We start from the raw sequence: 16430 nt of genomic DNA, 5'->3' as shown, positions 1-16430 counted from the left end.
CACAGCTAAATAGCAAGGTGAAGATAGGCTTCATGCAATTCAGTTCAATATACATTAAGCCTGCTATATTATGATAAAGATGATAAAATGTGCACTCTACCTTCATGGAATTTTCAGTCTACTGTGAAATTGAGACATTCACATAGGAAAGCATAACACATACTATTGTCTGATAAATATATGGGAAAAGTCAAACACAAGATGTTCTCTGATGTCCAAGAAAGAAGATCATTGAGGAGAACCAATATAAAGGAAAGTATTTGATTTAAGCTTTAAAAGATGACTTTGATTTCAGCAGGTGAAGAGAAAGTGAGGACATTCCAAGGAGTAGATATCTACATAAGCAAAGACTTGGAAGGAAGAAAGCACAAAGCTTCCACTGAACTACAGTTTAGCTGGAGAGTAGAACTTAAAGAACAAGAATTGGAGGGCTTGGTGACGAGATTATAAATGAATTTGAAGGCTGGGCAAAGATAAATTTTATTCTGAGTCATTGGAGAGCTACTAAAAATGTTTTAGAAGAACACATGATCTTAAACACAAAATATACTTAAGGAACGTTAATCTGTCAAGCATATAGAAGATAGATTAGGAAGGAAAATGAAAACAAGAAGAAAACATCTTAAGAGTTCATTTGCTATACTTAAAGAACTCTAAAGAATCAACTTAAAAGCTAGTAGCAGTTAACCAGTAAAGTTGTAAGATATAAAATAAATATATATGAATCACCAGCATTCCTATATACTAACAAAGGCTATCATCAAGAGAAAGAAAGAAATCTTTCATTTAAAATAACTGCAGGTAATATAAAATAAGTGGGAGTCTAACTGATAAGACAAACCTGGGGATTATATGACCACAATTTCTAAGCACTTCATACAAATAATTGTTCATGGGTAGCTCAAGTCAGCATAATAATAATGACAGTTCTAACTAATTTGTGTATTCATTAACATACTAAACAACCAAATAATTAATTTGTGGAAGTAGAAAGAAATAATAAAATTAATCTGAAAAAGCAAAAGGTCAAGAATATCAAAGGAATTAATGAAAATAAAAAGGCAATTTGGCCTGGCAGTTCAAAACAATCTGGTGATGGTTAACAAATAGAATTATGAATCGGTGGACTAGATTAAGTATACAATATAATAAAAGTCATTACCCACTTGGTAAATGGTCAGAAAATATGAACAGGCAGTTTTCAGATGTCAAAGCTATCTTTAATCATATGAAAAATGTTCTAAATCATTATTGATTAGAGAAATGAATATTAAAATAACTCAGGTATCATTTCACAGTTATGACATTGACTAACATTGATAGAAAAGAAAAAATCACAAATGCTAGAGGGAATGTGGAAAAATTGGGACACTGATGCATTGTTGGTGGAGTTGTGAACAAGTCCAACCAATCTGGGAAACAATTTGGAACTAGACCAAAAAACCTTTGACCCAGCAATAACATTACAAGGTCTGTATCCCAAAGAGATCAAAGAAAATGGGAAAAGACCTATTTGTATAAAAATATTTATAACAGCCCTTTTTGTGATGGTAAAAAATTGGAAATTGAAGGGTTGCTCATCAATTGGGGAATGATTGAATAAATTGTGTTATATGATTGTGATGGAAGACTTGTATTAGAAAGACTTATGTGAACTCTTGCAAAGTGCAGTGAGCAGAATGAAGAGAACATTGTACAGAGTAATAGCATTATTATAAATATGATCAGCTGTGAAAGACTTTGGCTACTCTGATTAAGACAATAAACCAAGACCATAATAAAAAATACTATCCACCTCCAGAGAGAAACCTAATTCTGAATGTTGACTAAGGCTTATTTTTTAAAAACTTAATTTTCTTATTTTTTGTCTGTATTTTCTTTTGCAGAATGACTAATATAGAAATGTTTTGCATGATTTGATATGTACAATCAGTATCAAATTGCTTTCTCAAAAAAAAGGAGAGGAATGGAAGGGAGAAAAAGAATTTGAAACTCAAAATTTTTAAATGATTATTAAAAATTTTGCTTACCTGTAATTGGGAAATATTTAATGAAATAAAATACATTTTTAAAAACGTGATAATTCAGGTGAGTGTATCAATAATCTTGGATAATAGTCTAATATATAAGAAACTTGATACATATGTAAAACCAAGAGTCATTTCCCAATGGATAAGTGGTTAACAGATATAAACTATTTTCAAAAGCTTCACAAATTATAAATAACCACATGAAAGCATGTTTCAAATCAATCATTTCATAAACATTTAAGAACCTACTATGTGACAAGCTCTGTTCTAAGAAAAGTAAAAGACAATCTCTGTTCTCAAGAAGATCATAATTTAATGGGGGACACATCATACAAACATGTAAGGACAAGCTATATACAAGACAAATTTGCAACAATCAACAAAGGAAAGACACCAGAATTAAGAAGAATTGAAAAAGACTTCCTTGGGGTGGCTAGGTGACACAGTGGATAGAGCACCAGCCCTGGAGTCAGGAGTATCTGAGTTCAAATTCTGTCTCAAACACTTGATAATTACCTAGCTGTGTGGCCTTGGGCAAGCCACTTAACCCTATTGCCTTGCAAAAAAAAAAAAAAAAAAAGACTTCCTTTAAAAGGGAGAATTTTAGTTGAAACTTAAAATAAGCTAAGGAAGCTGGAAGGCAGAGATTAGAAGGCAGAACATTCCAGGCATAGTAGACAACAACCAGTGAAAATGATTGGAGTCAGAAGATGAAGTGTTCTCTCCCAGTAACAACAAGGAGGCCAGTGATCCTGGATCAGAGAGCACATTTGTTTGTGTTGAAATTGGGGTGGGGGAGTGGAAAGAAAAATCACCTTAAAAAAGGAGAGGAAGGAATGTGAGTTACGAAGGACTTTGAATACTCGAATATTTTATAATTGATCTTGGAGGTAATAAGAAGAGACAGGAATTTATTGAGTAAGGCTGGGTATAGCTTTCACTTTAATAGCTAAATGGAAGATGGACTGGAGTGGGTAGAGACCAGAAAACTAACCAGTAGAGGGTAAAATAATAATCTTAAGTGTGAGTTAATGATGAATTGTATAACTGATGATAAAGTCAGGAGAAAAGGGGGACATATTCTAGGGATGTTACAATGTATAATTGACAGCCCTTGGTAACAGGTTGGTTAAGGGTAGGAGTGAGAGATAGTGAGGAGTCAAGTATAACACTTTATATGCTGTCAGGAACAGATGATGTGCATTGTTTGCTGAACTGTTTTGTTTTTGTTTTCTCTCTTTCATAGAATTACAGAATTTGGGAGTTCAAAGGGACTTCATTGGCAATCCAGTCCAACCCCTTGTACAAAGGCATTCCCCTCTAAAAGATATTTAATAGGTGGTCATTTAACTTCTGTTTGAAAAAAAATCTGATAGTGGGAAGAAGTCTTTACCTCTTAAAGAACATTTTAAACAGTTCTAACTGTTCTGAAGGTGTTTTTTTTTTGGTTTGTTTTATTTTCTGACATCAAACTCAAATTTGCCTTTGTTGCAGTTTCCACCCATTGTCCCTGTTTCTGGCTCTCCACATGACTACCCTTCATATGCTTTGAAGACAATCATCCATTCCCTCCTGGGATAGACATGCCCAGTTTTTTTCAAAAGAGATTCATTTGTGATGAACTCAAAGCCCTTCACCATCCTCACCTTCTCTGAACACACTTTCCAACTTACAAATAGTTTTCTTTAAACTATGGTGCCTAGAACTGAATACAATATTCCAGAAGAGATCTGACAAGGGTAGACTATATAACAAGGGTTACTAGCTGCCAAATACCTCTCAAAGTTGCCCAAGATTATTTTAGCTTTTTTTTTTTGGCTTTGTCATTGTTTTGCTCACTTGTACTGAAAATGCAATCCACTAACATTGCTTCTTTCCAAACCTCAGTTATCCATCTGTACTTCCCCAATCTTATACTGGTAGAGTTGATTTTTTTTTATACTCAAATGCAAAATTCTACATTCTAATATGTTGTATTAGATTCAGTCCAATGCTGTAGTTTTTTTTTCAAGATCCTTCTGGATCCTGACCTTATCATTAAGTATATTTGATAATCTTCCTAGCTTTGTGTCATCTGCAAATCTGATGAGTACAGCATCTGTGACTGGCAGAGGAGGAATTTCTTACATTGGAGATGATTGTCATTGATCCTTTTGAGTTGCCTGAGTCATAATGTGTAATTTTTCCTCACTTCAAAAAATGGTAGACCAAGAATGGACAATTTTCTGAGGCACATCACAATCTCAAACGTAAGGAGGACAGCAGTGGCAGTGCCTACAATAGTACTCCTGCCTCATCACAAGGAAGCAGGAGGAATCCTCAGGCCTTGAAGCAGGGAGGGTTTTTCCAAGTCCTACAATAGACATTGTTTGGGTCTAACAGCATCTGATCAAGATACTGGTCCCAGAAGCACTAGTAGTGGGCTGCTGCAGGATGAACAGAGTCCCAATCATTAAGCAGCATACATGGAATGGGGGAACAAGCAGAGTGGGCACCAGATTAGACAATGTCAAAGTCAGGTTTACTATAATCTAGAACTGATTGGCCCCCTGCTATATATTGTGGTCATTAGACAACTGAGGGGAAAAGGAAGCTTGAAGACAATGACTCCTTTCCTCACAATAGCCAAGTGAAGTCGGTTATAAAATCTCCATTTTTCAATGAGTCATAGAGATTAAATGACTGACCCAAGGTTGCATAATATAAGGACCCCCAAATCAGGTATATTAAATCAAAGTCCAGTGGTTTTTTCACACTATACAACATTGTTGCTCATAAAAATTAAATGTTTTCCTTTGTACCTATGTTTCAAAGAGTTAGAAAATTTAAAAGCAGTTAGCTAATAGTCTCCAAATGACTAGACTCCAACTTCATTGATAAAATTGAAATCATCTAAAATGAATGTAATGGATAGTCAAAGGATATGCAAAGGCAATTTACAGATGAGGAAATCAAAGCAATCCATAGTCATATGAAAAAGTGCTCTAAATCACTACTTATTAGTGAAATGCAAATTAAAAGCATCTCTTAGGTACCACCTCACACCTCTCAGACTAGCCAATATGACCAGAAAGGACAATGATCAATGTTGGAAGGGATGTAGGAAATCTGGGACACTAATACATTGTTGGTGGAGCTGTGAACTCATCCAATCTTTCTGGAGAGCAATTTGGAATCATGCCCAAAGGGCAACAAAAATGTGTATACCCTGTATACCCTGAAAAGATTATGAAAAAGAGTAAAAATATCAGTTGTACAAAAACTATTCATAGCAGCTCTGTTTGTGATAGCAAAAAATTGGAAATTAAATTAATTCCCTCAATTGGGGAATGGCTTAACAAACTTTGGTATATGTATGTGATGGAACACTATTGTGCTATTGGAAACCAGGAGGGATGGGAATTCAGGGAAGTCTGGAAAGATTTGCATGAACTGATACTGAGCAAAATGAGCAGAACCAGAAGAACATTGTACACCGTAACAGCAACATGGGAGTGATGACCAACATTAATGGACTTGCTCATTCCATCAGTGCAACAATCAGGCACAATTTGGGGGTATCTGTGATGGAGACTACCATCTGTATCCAAAGAAAGAATTGTGGAGTTTGAACAAAGACCAAAGACTAGTACCTTCAATTTAGGGGGGAAAAAAAACTCCATTATCTTATTATGTAATTTTGCTATCTCTTATACGTTATTTTTTCCTTAAGGACATGATTTCTCTCTTATCACATTCAGCTTAGATCAGTGTATACTGTGTAAACAATGAAAAGACTAACAGACTACTTTCTGTGGAGGGAGGAAAGCAAGATCAGGCGAAAAATGTACAATTCAAAATAAATAAAATATTTCCGTTAAAAAAATAAAATGAATGTGATGGAAAGAGCCCTCAATTTGGAATCAGAAGACCTTAGTTCAAGTCCCAGCTTTGATAATGCCTTCATTTCTGTAAACTTCAGTTTCCTTATCAATATAATAAAACAGTTGGACTGCAGCAGACCTCTAAGATCCTTTCTAATTAAAAATCTATAATCCTATGGCTCTATTAACTTCTTTCATTCCTTAAAGCCTCTTATCTTGGGGGTAGCTAGGTGTCACAGTGGATAGAGCACCGGCCCTGGAGTCAGGAGTACCTGAGTACACTTAATAATTACCTAGCTGTGTGGCCTTGGGTAAGCCACCTAACCCCATTGCCTTGCAAAAACTAAAACAAACAAAAAAAGCAAACCTCTTATCTTCATCACCTAGAGGAGGAATCCCTAAAGATCACTAAAATTCATTCCTTTGCCTATACTCTCAATCCCATTCCCTTATGTTTCCTCCAGGATATTTTTTGATATTTCCTCATGTCCAACTCTTTGTGACTTATCCGAGTTTTCTTAGCAATGATACTGGAATAGTTTGCCAGTCCAGCGCATTTTACAGATGAGGAAACTGAGGTAAATAGAATTAAGTGATTTGCCCAGGATTAGAACTCTACCAAGTGTCTGAGGTCAGATTTGAAATCACAAAGATGAGCCTTCTTTTAGGTTTTTTTTTAGGTTTTTTTTTTTTTTATTTGCAAGGCAATGGGGTTAAGTGGCTTGCCCAAGGTCACACAGCTAGGTGGTTAAGTGTCTGAGACTGGATTTGAACCCAGGTACTCCTGACTCCAGGGCCGGTGCTCTATCCACTGCGCCACCTAGCTGTCCCAATGAGCCTTCTTGACTCAAGTCCCAGAACCATCTAGCTGCTAGTTGTCCAGTTAGTCATCCACTATTTTGAAGTATCTTCAATTTCTCTCTTTCCCTTGGCTTATATCTTCCTATGAATAGACTAGGATTTCCCCAATCATTTTAAAAAAGAAAAAAAGGCAAAAAAAAAATCCCTTCCCATGATCTCCTTTGTTCAACTACTATCCATTCCATTTCTTTTCTTCCATCACTTATAAGTATCTTAAAGAAATTGTCTAAATGTGTCCTGTTCATATTTGACACAAAAGGTTCTAGCAAAGCCCAGATCCCTTGAAAAACATCTGAAAGTTAAAAAGTGTTGTATGAGACCACAGAACTAAAGTAATGATGATTCCCATCTTTTACCTTATTTGCCAATTTGCTAATTGTGAAGTGAGACTACCCAGTTGATTCAATTTGCATTTTTCTTATTATTAGTCATTTGGAGCATATACCAATTCTTTTTTTTTAATTTTTAAAATTACTTTTATTATGCTATTTAAAAGGAATTTCTACAAATATTACATGTTTTAAATATCAATAGCCTGTAATAGATATTGTAATGTAAAATGTAATAGCCTGATGATACAGCATGATTATGATGGGCCACAATCAGCATCCCTAGCAATTCAAAGCAGCTTCAGTGCAGCTATCCTTGATGATGTTATTCACCTTTCTTTCAGTTTCCATCAATGATTATATTTTTTTTCCGCTACAATGTGACCAATTTTTTCTCTTTTTTTCCTTAAAGAGAAAAGTGACTTTAAAATATATTATTATGGTCTTACATAGGTCTCAGATAACTGAGCAACTTGCAAGTGACATCCCTCTGAGAAGAGGGACCTAAGCTTATTTTATTATTACATTAATTTTATATTAATATGTTCACTTTCAAAAATTAAAGATACACACTTCCCATTAGTTAATTAAAAAGTTCTTATATAATTAAAGTCAAATCTAGTGAACAGATAATGAATGGTGTACTTTCATCAGGGAATTAGAAATAAGATTGCAACCAGTCACATCTCCCATTTATTTCTTCCTGGAATATAATTTATCTGTAAAAGGAACAGGGACAATGCCTTCACACTCTTTCACTTCTAGGGTTTGAGGGTGTTTCACAATATTCGGTCTGATCACATCAACGTCTCGGGATAAATATTCCATTCTACTACCAACAGCTGTTGTCGGTGCATAAAAATCCACCAAGAAATACCCTCCTCTATGATGGCGTTGATTATGTATGGAGATCTTATATGGAAGCGCCCTTTCACCCAGGTTTTCCAAACTTCTCACTATTGCTCCTTTATTCAAGAGGGCCTGCGCTTCAGGGCAGAGGCGGTCTCTGGCCCCTGCATGGCTTTCAGGGTCAAAGCCAGCTCGTAGCCAGGCATCCCGCGGCTGGCGGGCTGGGCGCGCGGAGGTCCGGGCCGGGGAAGAGGAGGACAAGCACGAACCGTCGGCTCCCGGCTCCCAGCGGCCATATACCAATTCTTTTGAGAGTTGTTTGCTCATATTCTTTGATTGAATTCTGGAATTTAGTTTCTTTTCAACTCATCTGATATTTTGTAGGCAACCCCGCGTCATGGCCAAGTTTCCTTGGCCTATTCAAAGTTGTTTTGTGCAACTTCTTTTTAGTTCAAAAGCCTTTTAGTTTAGCATTTAGCCTGAGACCTATGTGTTATTGAAACCTGTTCTTATCTACTTAAGTAAAAGAAATACAGTAGTGTTAAAAAAAATTATTTCCCATACCTGAGAGTTATGCAAATATGTAGTAAAATGTGGGAGGAGTGGGTCAGATGGTCTCCTTCTGACCTGAAATTGACAAAAGTGGTTCCTGAACATTCTGCTCTTCCATTCATTCCTGAGATTCTCTAGAAGTTGCTTTAGGCACAGTGTAATTTCTTTGTAGGAGTTCCTTGTCAAGACAAGAAACCAATCTGTCTTTATTTCACTATGTAAAACCTGCTACCAGCTTATCTAAGGATGTGGTGAGGACACCAAAGGTCCAACACCTTCTACATCCTTCAGAGGAAGAGATCTGGTCAAGGCTGAAGCCAATACCTGTTCTTCCACCCTTCCACTCAGGGAGTGCCATCTCAGGGATGTGTTAGAAAGTTAAACTTGTTCTGTTTCTCTAAAACTGAATCCTGTTTTGACTCACTTGATAATTTACAGGCAAGCCATGGGTCAAGGTCAAGTTTTCTAGACCAAAAGTACAAATTATATTCTTGTTCAACTTCCTTCTAGGGTCAAAGGCCTTTTTTAGTACCTAATCTAAGACTTATGTGATTGACACATGTTCTTACTCAGTTAAGCAAACAGAGGCTAAAATGGGGTGGGACGATTTCTATCCTAACCTTTTGTTCATAAAAATTTTTGTCAGGTCAATAAACTTCTATTAAACTTTCACTATATGTAAGGCACTATCTATCGTAAAGACTGGAGATACAAAGAAAAGCAAAATCATTATTTAACTCAAAGAGATCACATCTTTTAAAAATTTTTTTTTATTTTGTAAGGCAATGGAATTAAGTGACTTGCCCAAGGTCACACAGCCAGGTAATTATCAAGTATGAGAGGTTGAATTTGAACTCAGGTCCTCCTGATTCCAGGGCCAGTGCTCTATCCACTGCCCTGCCTAGCTGCCCTTCTTTATTTTTTTTTAATTACAAGAAAAGATAGTTTTCAGCATTCATTTTTTGTCAGATTTTGAGTTCTCTCTTCCCTTGACAGTGAGTAATCTGATATAGTGTGTATGTGTACAACTCTCTTAAACATATGCCCTTTTAGTCATGTTGTGAAAAAATAATCAGAACAAAAGCAGGGGGGGATCCATGAGAAGGAAATAACAAAGTATAAAATAAATTTTAAAAATTGAAAATAGTATTCTTTGGTCTGCACTCAAACTTTGTATTTCTTTCTTTGGATGTGGATGGCATTTTCCATCAAAAGCTTTCTGGGGGGTGGGGCAGCTAGGTGGTGCAATGGTTAGAGCACCGGCCCTGGAGTCAGGAGTACCTGGGTTCAAATCTGGTATCAGACACTTAATAATTACCTAGCTGTGTGGCCTTGGGCAAGCCACTTAACCCCACTTGCCTTGCAAAAACCTAAAAAAAACCCTAAAAATAATTACCTAACTGTGACCTTGGGCAAGTCACTCAACCTCATTGCCTTAAAAAAAAAAATTTGGGATTGTGTTTGTGTAGAAACGGCCATGTTATCATTCTGTCTTGATACAGCACACAATGAAAATGTACCAATATATGCTGTGAGTCTTTATGGAACTTTCATAATGTAGTTTTGGTGTCTACTATTGTCAACTATTTAGGCAGAATGTGGTGCAGTTTTATGCAGTTGCCATCTCATCAACTGAGGATACAAATATCTTTTCTGTGTAAAATTTTACCAATTTTAGCATGGTTTTTAAAATATGTTTTATGACTGTGCATTGTTTTTTAAAGCTGTTCCTACCTCACCATAAGGTTTTATGGATTCTTATGTTTTATAAATGTTCTATATGAGACAGGCTTCTTCTCACTTATTAAAAGTAGAAAAATAAACTAATTTTTACATAAAAAAAAGAATTATGTTTGTGTACTGCTGAGGAAACCTAAGCCTAAAGCTAATCATCACTCAATGTTGTCAATGTGTTCTGGTTCTGCTCACTTTATTAAGCATCAATTCAAGCAAGTCTTTTCAGGCTTTTCTGTAAGACTACTGGTGCATAATTTCTCTTTTTTTCCCCCTTCTTTTTTTTTAGGTTTTTGCAAGGCAAATGGGGTTAAGTGACTTGCCCAAGGCCACACAGCTAGGTAGTCACTAAGTGTCTGAGGTTGGATTTGAACTCAGGTCCTTCTGAGTGCAAGGCTGGTGCTCTATCCACTGTGCCACCTAGCCGCCCCGGTGCATGATTTCTAACACAACAATAGTATTCCACCACATTCATATGCCACATTTTGTTCAGCAATTCCCTAATTGATGGGCATCCCCCTCAATTTCCAATTATTTACCATTACAAAAAGAACTGCTAGAAATATTTTTGTACATGTGGGTCTTTTCCACATTTTTATGTAAAAAAAGTCACATTCTATTAATGGAGACAATATGTAAAAAAAAATGTACAAATAAGACTCATGCAGTATTAACTGACATAATTTCAGATGGAAAGTGTTAGCATTCTAGGGACTGGGAAAAGCCTCTTTCAGAAGATACAGTTTGATCTGAGGCTTGAAGAAAAAAGCTAAAGAAGAAGACCATTCTAGGCAAAGGTGACATTCTGTGAAAAAACATGGAGTTGGGAGACAGAGGGTCTTCTGAGAGAAGGAACAAGAAAAAGGCCAGTGTTGCTGGCCTGTGAAGAAAAGTATAAAAAGGTTGAAAAGTTAAGAAGAATTTTAAAACTTTAATAGAATATTTCATATTTGATATTGAAAGTGGTTGAAAGTCACTGGAGTTTTTTAAGTAGAGGAATAACATGGGCAGACTTGCTCTTTAGGAAGATCACCTTGGTAGCTATGGAGTAGAAAGGGAGAGACTTGTGACCATTAAACCAATAAGCAGCTTATAGCAATATCATCCAGTTGTGAAGTGGTGAGACCCTGTGCCGAGGAGGTGGCTAAGTCAGAGGAGAAGGAGAAATATGAAAGAAATTACAAAGGTAAAAATGACTGGAGGTTTCAATAGATTAGATATAGAGTTGAAGAAAAGTGAGGGAGGTCAGGGATGACAGCAAGGTTGTGAGCTTGGATAGTGTTGCTGTTGGAATCAATGAGAATTGAGTTCTGTTTTGTATAAAAGTTTGAGAGACCTAGTTTCTGGGTGGAATGGCATGCTTGAATGTCAAAGGCCCCATATGGAAGCCACACAATGCTTATATTAGAGGTTTAAACTTTCTGGAAAATAATTTAGAAATATACACCCAAAGTCACAAGGCTATATATAATTTTTATTCAATTCTACTTATACTAAATCTATACCCCCAAAGGGTCCCATATATACACAGATATTTACAGTAGCAAAGAAATGGAAAGAAAATCAATGCCTCTCAAATGGAAAATTGTGATACATAAATACAATGGAATAGTAATATTCTCTAAAAAATAAATGAACTCAGAAACATGGTAAGATTTGTATAACTACTGCAGAATGAAATGATTAGAACTAGGAAAACAGTGTTGTTGGTTTTCACTAAGAAGAGGCAATTCTGAAAGACACCACAACTCTGAACCAAAGCAGGAACCAGCCATGACTTCAAAAAACTGTTGATGAAACATCTTTTGGCAGAGAGAGTTTTTTTTTTCAGAGCACCAAATCTATAATTACATCTACATATAATAACATACCTTAACTAAACTGAAATGTATCATAAATTAATGTCTACTGTTTGACAAGTTTAAGTTTTAACAATTAAAAAATCAAACTGAAATGAAATAAATATAAACAAAAATCCAGCAAATTGTACCTCTTTGTAAATGCACTGTTATCTTTTAAAAAAAAAAAATCTCATCTTTTTATAGTTTAGCTCTCTCCTCTTGGGCTATAAGGGGCACAAGTCCCAAGCTTCTTGTCCTGGGGACCAAGGGGTCTGGTCTCTGGCTTTCTGAACCAACTGTGACTTGTGACTAACTCTCTGTGCTAGGGTTGCCCAGCCTACTCCTGCCTGTTGTGTAGGTGTTCCTGGGCTCACCATATACCTTTGTGGCCTAAGAGATTGTCTGCTGTGCTGCTGACCAGCTGAAGCAGGACCCTGGGCTCTCAGTTTACTAATCTATAATGCACTGTTATCTTAAAGAAAAATAATAAAATCACTAAGTATTCTAGTAGGTAATATTGATGGGGGAAAAAGTTCTTTGAAATATGAGGTTGTGGAATTATTGATATTTGTTAAATTTTGTTTAAAAAAATCTGAAAAATCTCTGAAAATTGCTATATAACGAGTTGATTATTTTCAAATAGATTTGGCAAATTTCTTTTTTTTCAAGTTTAAATTTCAGCCCTCCTACACACAACTCCTTAATATTTGAGTATCTTTATGGTCTGCATTCTTTAAGATTGAACAAATCAGGCAAATATTCTCAGGCAGAGCGACTAGAGATACAGAATGGATGTGAACAGTATTTTAATTTGCTTTGTTTGACTATACATATTTGTTATATATAGAAGGGAGGTCTTCTACTTGGAAATGCGGGGTGATAGACTGGTACATAGAGATAGATTTGAAAAAAAAAGAGAACCAACATAATATTATAAAAAAAATCAAATATTTGTAAAGTTCTTGGCTCATGGGTGCTATATAAATGCTAACTATTGTGATTATTATTTTATTTATTAAATGCAAAGGAGAAAATCTAAACAAGTGAATGAAAGGATACAAACAATAGAGCATTTTTGTTGTTACAAATACAATTCTTTCAAAAAACATTGTACAAATAGTTCATGATTTCTTTCTGGTTTGTTTTTGTTTATTGAGATATTTGTGGATTTTTTAAGTTCACAATAAAAAAGATCAATTTAAATTATAGAAAAAAAAGGTCTAAACATGCTGCCTCTTTCTCTAGGTTCTCCTACCCTGCCTTTCCTGTTTGGCTGTGGGTGTCCGGTCTCCCCTTCCTCCCCCCCCCCCCCCCCCCAAGGACTTCGAAATCCAATGGCTCTTTATTCTTCACTTTCTTGCCCTTCTTATCTATGCATACCCTCCTTCTCAGATACAGTTCCCCCTTTCCTGATTTTTTACTCATCTCTTTTTAGACCTCTTTCCTTACTTTTTTTTTTTTTTTTTTTTTTTTTTTTTTTTTAGTTTTTGCAAGGCAAATGGGGTTAAGCTGCTTGCCCAAGGCCGCACGGCTAGGTAATTTTAAGTGTCTGAGACCGGATTTGAACCCAGGTACTCCTGACTCCAAGTCCCGTGCTTTATCCACTGCACCACCTAGCCGCCCCATCCTATTCTTCTAAAGTGAGTGTTCATCAACAGGCTGCCCTTTGCCCTCTTCTATATTCTCTTCAATCTTGTTCATTCATCCAGATTGTTATCACCTCCTTATGACTTACTTGACAATAGCTCCAACCCTGACTTCCCTTCTGGATTCTGAATTCACATGATTCTCCTGATTCCCCATTTACATTAAAAATTGAAAATTTCAAAACTAAGCTTATTTTGTCAAATTCCTTCTTACTCACTATTCCTAGTCTTTCATTTTATTTCAGCTCACCTAGCCAGTTATCAAATTTACTCCAGCATCACTGGAATCCTTCCCCCCTCCCTCCCTTTCTATTCTTTTTGTAGCATCTCTCATAGGGATCCTTATCGCCACTCTAGGTCATTGACTTCCAGGGAATTCTCTGCCTCCAAAGCTATCCTCCTTACTGCTGCCATATGAATGTTTCTTTCTTTTTTTTTTAAATAAAAGAATGATTTCATTTATTTTGAATTTTACAATTTTTCCCCTCATCTTGCTTCCCTCCCCCACTCCCCACAGAAGGCAATCTCTTAGTCTTTACATTGTTTCCATGGTATACATTGATCTAAGTTGAATATGATGAGATAGAAATAATTTCCTTAAAGAAGAAAAATAAAGTATGAGAGATAGCAAAATTACAATGTAAGATAACTTTTTAAAAAGTAAAGGTAATAGTTTTTGGTCTTTTTTCAAGTTCCACAATTTTGGATACAAATGGTATTTTTCATTGCAGGTATCCCAAAACTGTGCCTGATTGTTGCACTGATGGAATGAGCAAGTACATTAAGGTTGATCATCACCCCCATGTTGTTGTTAGGGTGTATAATGTTCCTCTGGTTCTCACATGAACGTTTCTTATGCAAACATCTGGCAACATCTTTCCTCCCCTCAAGCATCTTCAGTGGATCCCTTCTCTGTCAAATACATTTCAGATTCTGTTGAAGTCTACATTTCCTGGTTTATCTCATGCTCATCATGCTCCACACTGGGCTGATAGTTTCCCTAGGGACACCAGACCCCTGCTTTACTGGTCCTCCGTAGACTTGGATGATTCCTTTTCTCCCTCTTTGCCTGATTACTATTTTTATTCCTATACATTCTTCAAAGACCCACTGCCACCTCCTATTTTCCCAGCTCTTGACTTAAATACACTTTATCTTGCATCTCTCTAAAGCACTAGTTCAATTTGATAAGCCTTTTTGAGAGGCCAACTGTGTTATTATTTGTTCAGGATGCAAAGAAAATTACCCCCCCCCAAACCAAACTAATAGATTCTGCCTGCTCTCAAGGAGCTTACAATCTATTGCACAACAAAAGTTCTTTTAGAAATGTCTTCTTCCTACTAGACAATCAACTCCAAGAGAACAGGGACCACATTTAACCTGAGCTTTTTGGCACACCTAGTCTCTACTCTTTACAGTTAAAGATTTTATTTAAGTTTTACAATTTTTCCCCTAATCTTACTCCCACCCCCCCCCACAGAAGGCAATTTGCCACTCTTTACACTATTTCCACGGTATACATGGATCCAAATTGAGTCTGATAAGAGAGAAGGAAGAAACATAAACTATAAGAGATCGCAAGATTGCGAGATGAGACGATATGTCAGGTTTTTTCCTAAGTCGAAGGTGTTCCACTCCAGAGTCCTTCCTCCGGCTGCAGCCGGCATTCTGCCCGGCAGCCAGCCGGTGGCCGCACGGACGCAGCTGGCCCCCGCGCCGCGGCGGCCAGCGCTCTCCCGCAGGTGCTTCGCGGCCAGTGGTTCACTCCGCCCAGCCGCGGTGATGTAGCTCCTGCAGGTTTCCCGCGGATATCGTACTCGTCTCACCGGGTGCTGCAGCAACCCCGGCGGGGGCCTGTTTCGCTCCCCTCTTCCCGAGGAGCAAGCGGAGGCTGAGCGCCGCCCGGGCTGGGGCCCCGCGGCCCACCGGCGCCCCCTGGCCGATGCCCGGCGCGTGGCGTCTCCGCGCCCAAGGGCCGCGCCCTGGGGCACAAGCCCGCGGGTCCTCGGGGCCGAGGCCTTGCCGCCGCCGCTGCTTATGGATCTTGATGAATTATAGTCAGTCATCTTGGAATTTCCCTGTGTTCCCTTGAAGGGATGATTTATCGAGTGGTGAATAACATCTTTTTCTAAAATTATTTAATGCCACGAAATTCTGTTGCTTCCGTACAATTGCCTCTTTCCTTGGATTACTAAAGAACCATGAATAAAGTAGTGTAAGTGGGAAAAAATCGTTTAATAAATATTTCCTAGAGCGATTCTTGCTGCTGCGGCTCTTTCGGACTCGGAACCCCCACAGACGCTCTCCCAGGACAAGCCGGCTCCCCTCCCCCACCCGCCCGGGCTCGGCGGCGCCCGACTTGGACGCCCGTTTTTCACGTACTTTCCTTTTTTTTATTCCAGGTTTTCTTCATTTTGAGTTTTGCAAGGCCCCCTCTGGCCCCCCCGCCCACGAGGGCAGCCGCCCGTCGCCCCCCGGCCTCCGCGGCGGGCGGCTGTGGCTGGGCCCGCCGCCCCGCCCCCAGCGCCCGTCTCCTTTTCCGGCCGAGAGCGCTCGGCGTGCCGGCGGCTCCTCCTCCGCCCCTTCCCGGCGGCCCGCCCGGCCCGCCCGGTGCGGCCTCGCCTAGCGCCCATTTTAACTCCGAAACCAAGAGGAACTTGAAAGGGGTGGGGGAAGTTGGGGATGATGCGAGTACGAGTATCAAGAAGGCAAAAAAGTGCTCCCC

The 16430-nt window shown here is 38.0% G+C and overlaps 1 pseudogene; it reads right to left on the bottom strand.

Moving 5' to 3' along the window:
* Positions 1-7759: 7759 nt before the first annotated feature.
* On the bottom strand, positions 7760-8138 carry LOC141520393 (small ribosomal subunit protein bS6m-like; annotated as a pseudogene).
* Positions 8139-16430: the final 8292 nt, after the last annotated feature.

Source organism: Macrotis lagotis, chromosome 4 (genome assembly GCF_037893015.1).
Source record: "Macrotis lagotis isolate mMagLag1 chromosome 4, bilby.v1.9.chrom.fasta, whole genome shotgun sequence".
In the NCBI taxonomy this organism is placed as follows: domain Eukaryota; kingdom Metazoa; phylum Chordata; class Mammalia; order Peramelemorphia; family Peramelidae; genus Macrotis; species Macrotis lagotis.
Note: the sequence above shows the minus strand (reverse complement) of the source record. Positions and strands in the feature narration are given on the sequence as shown.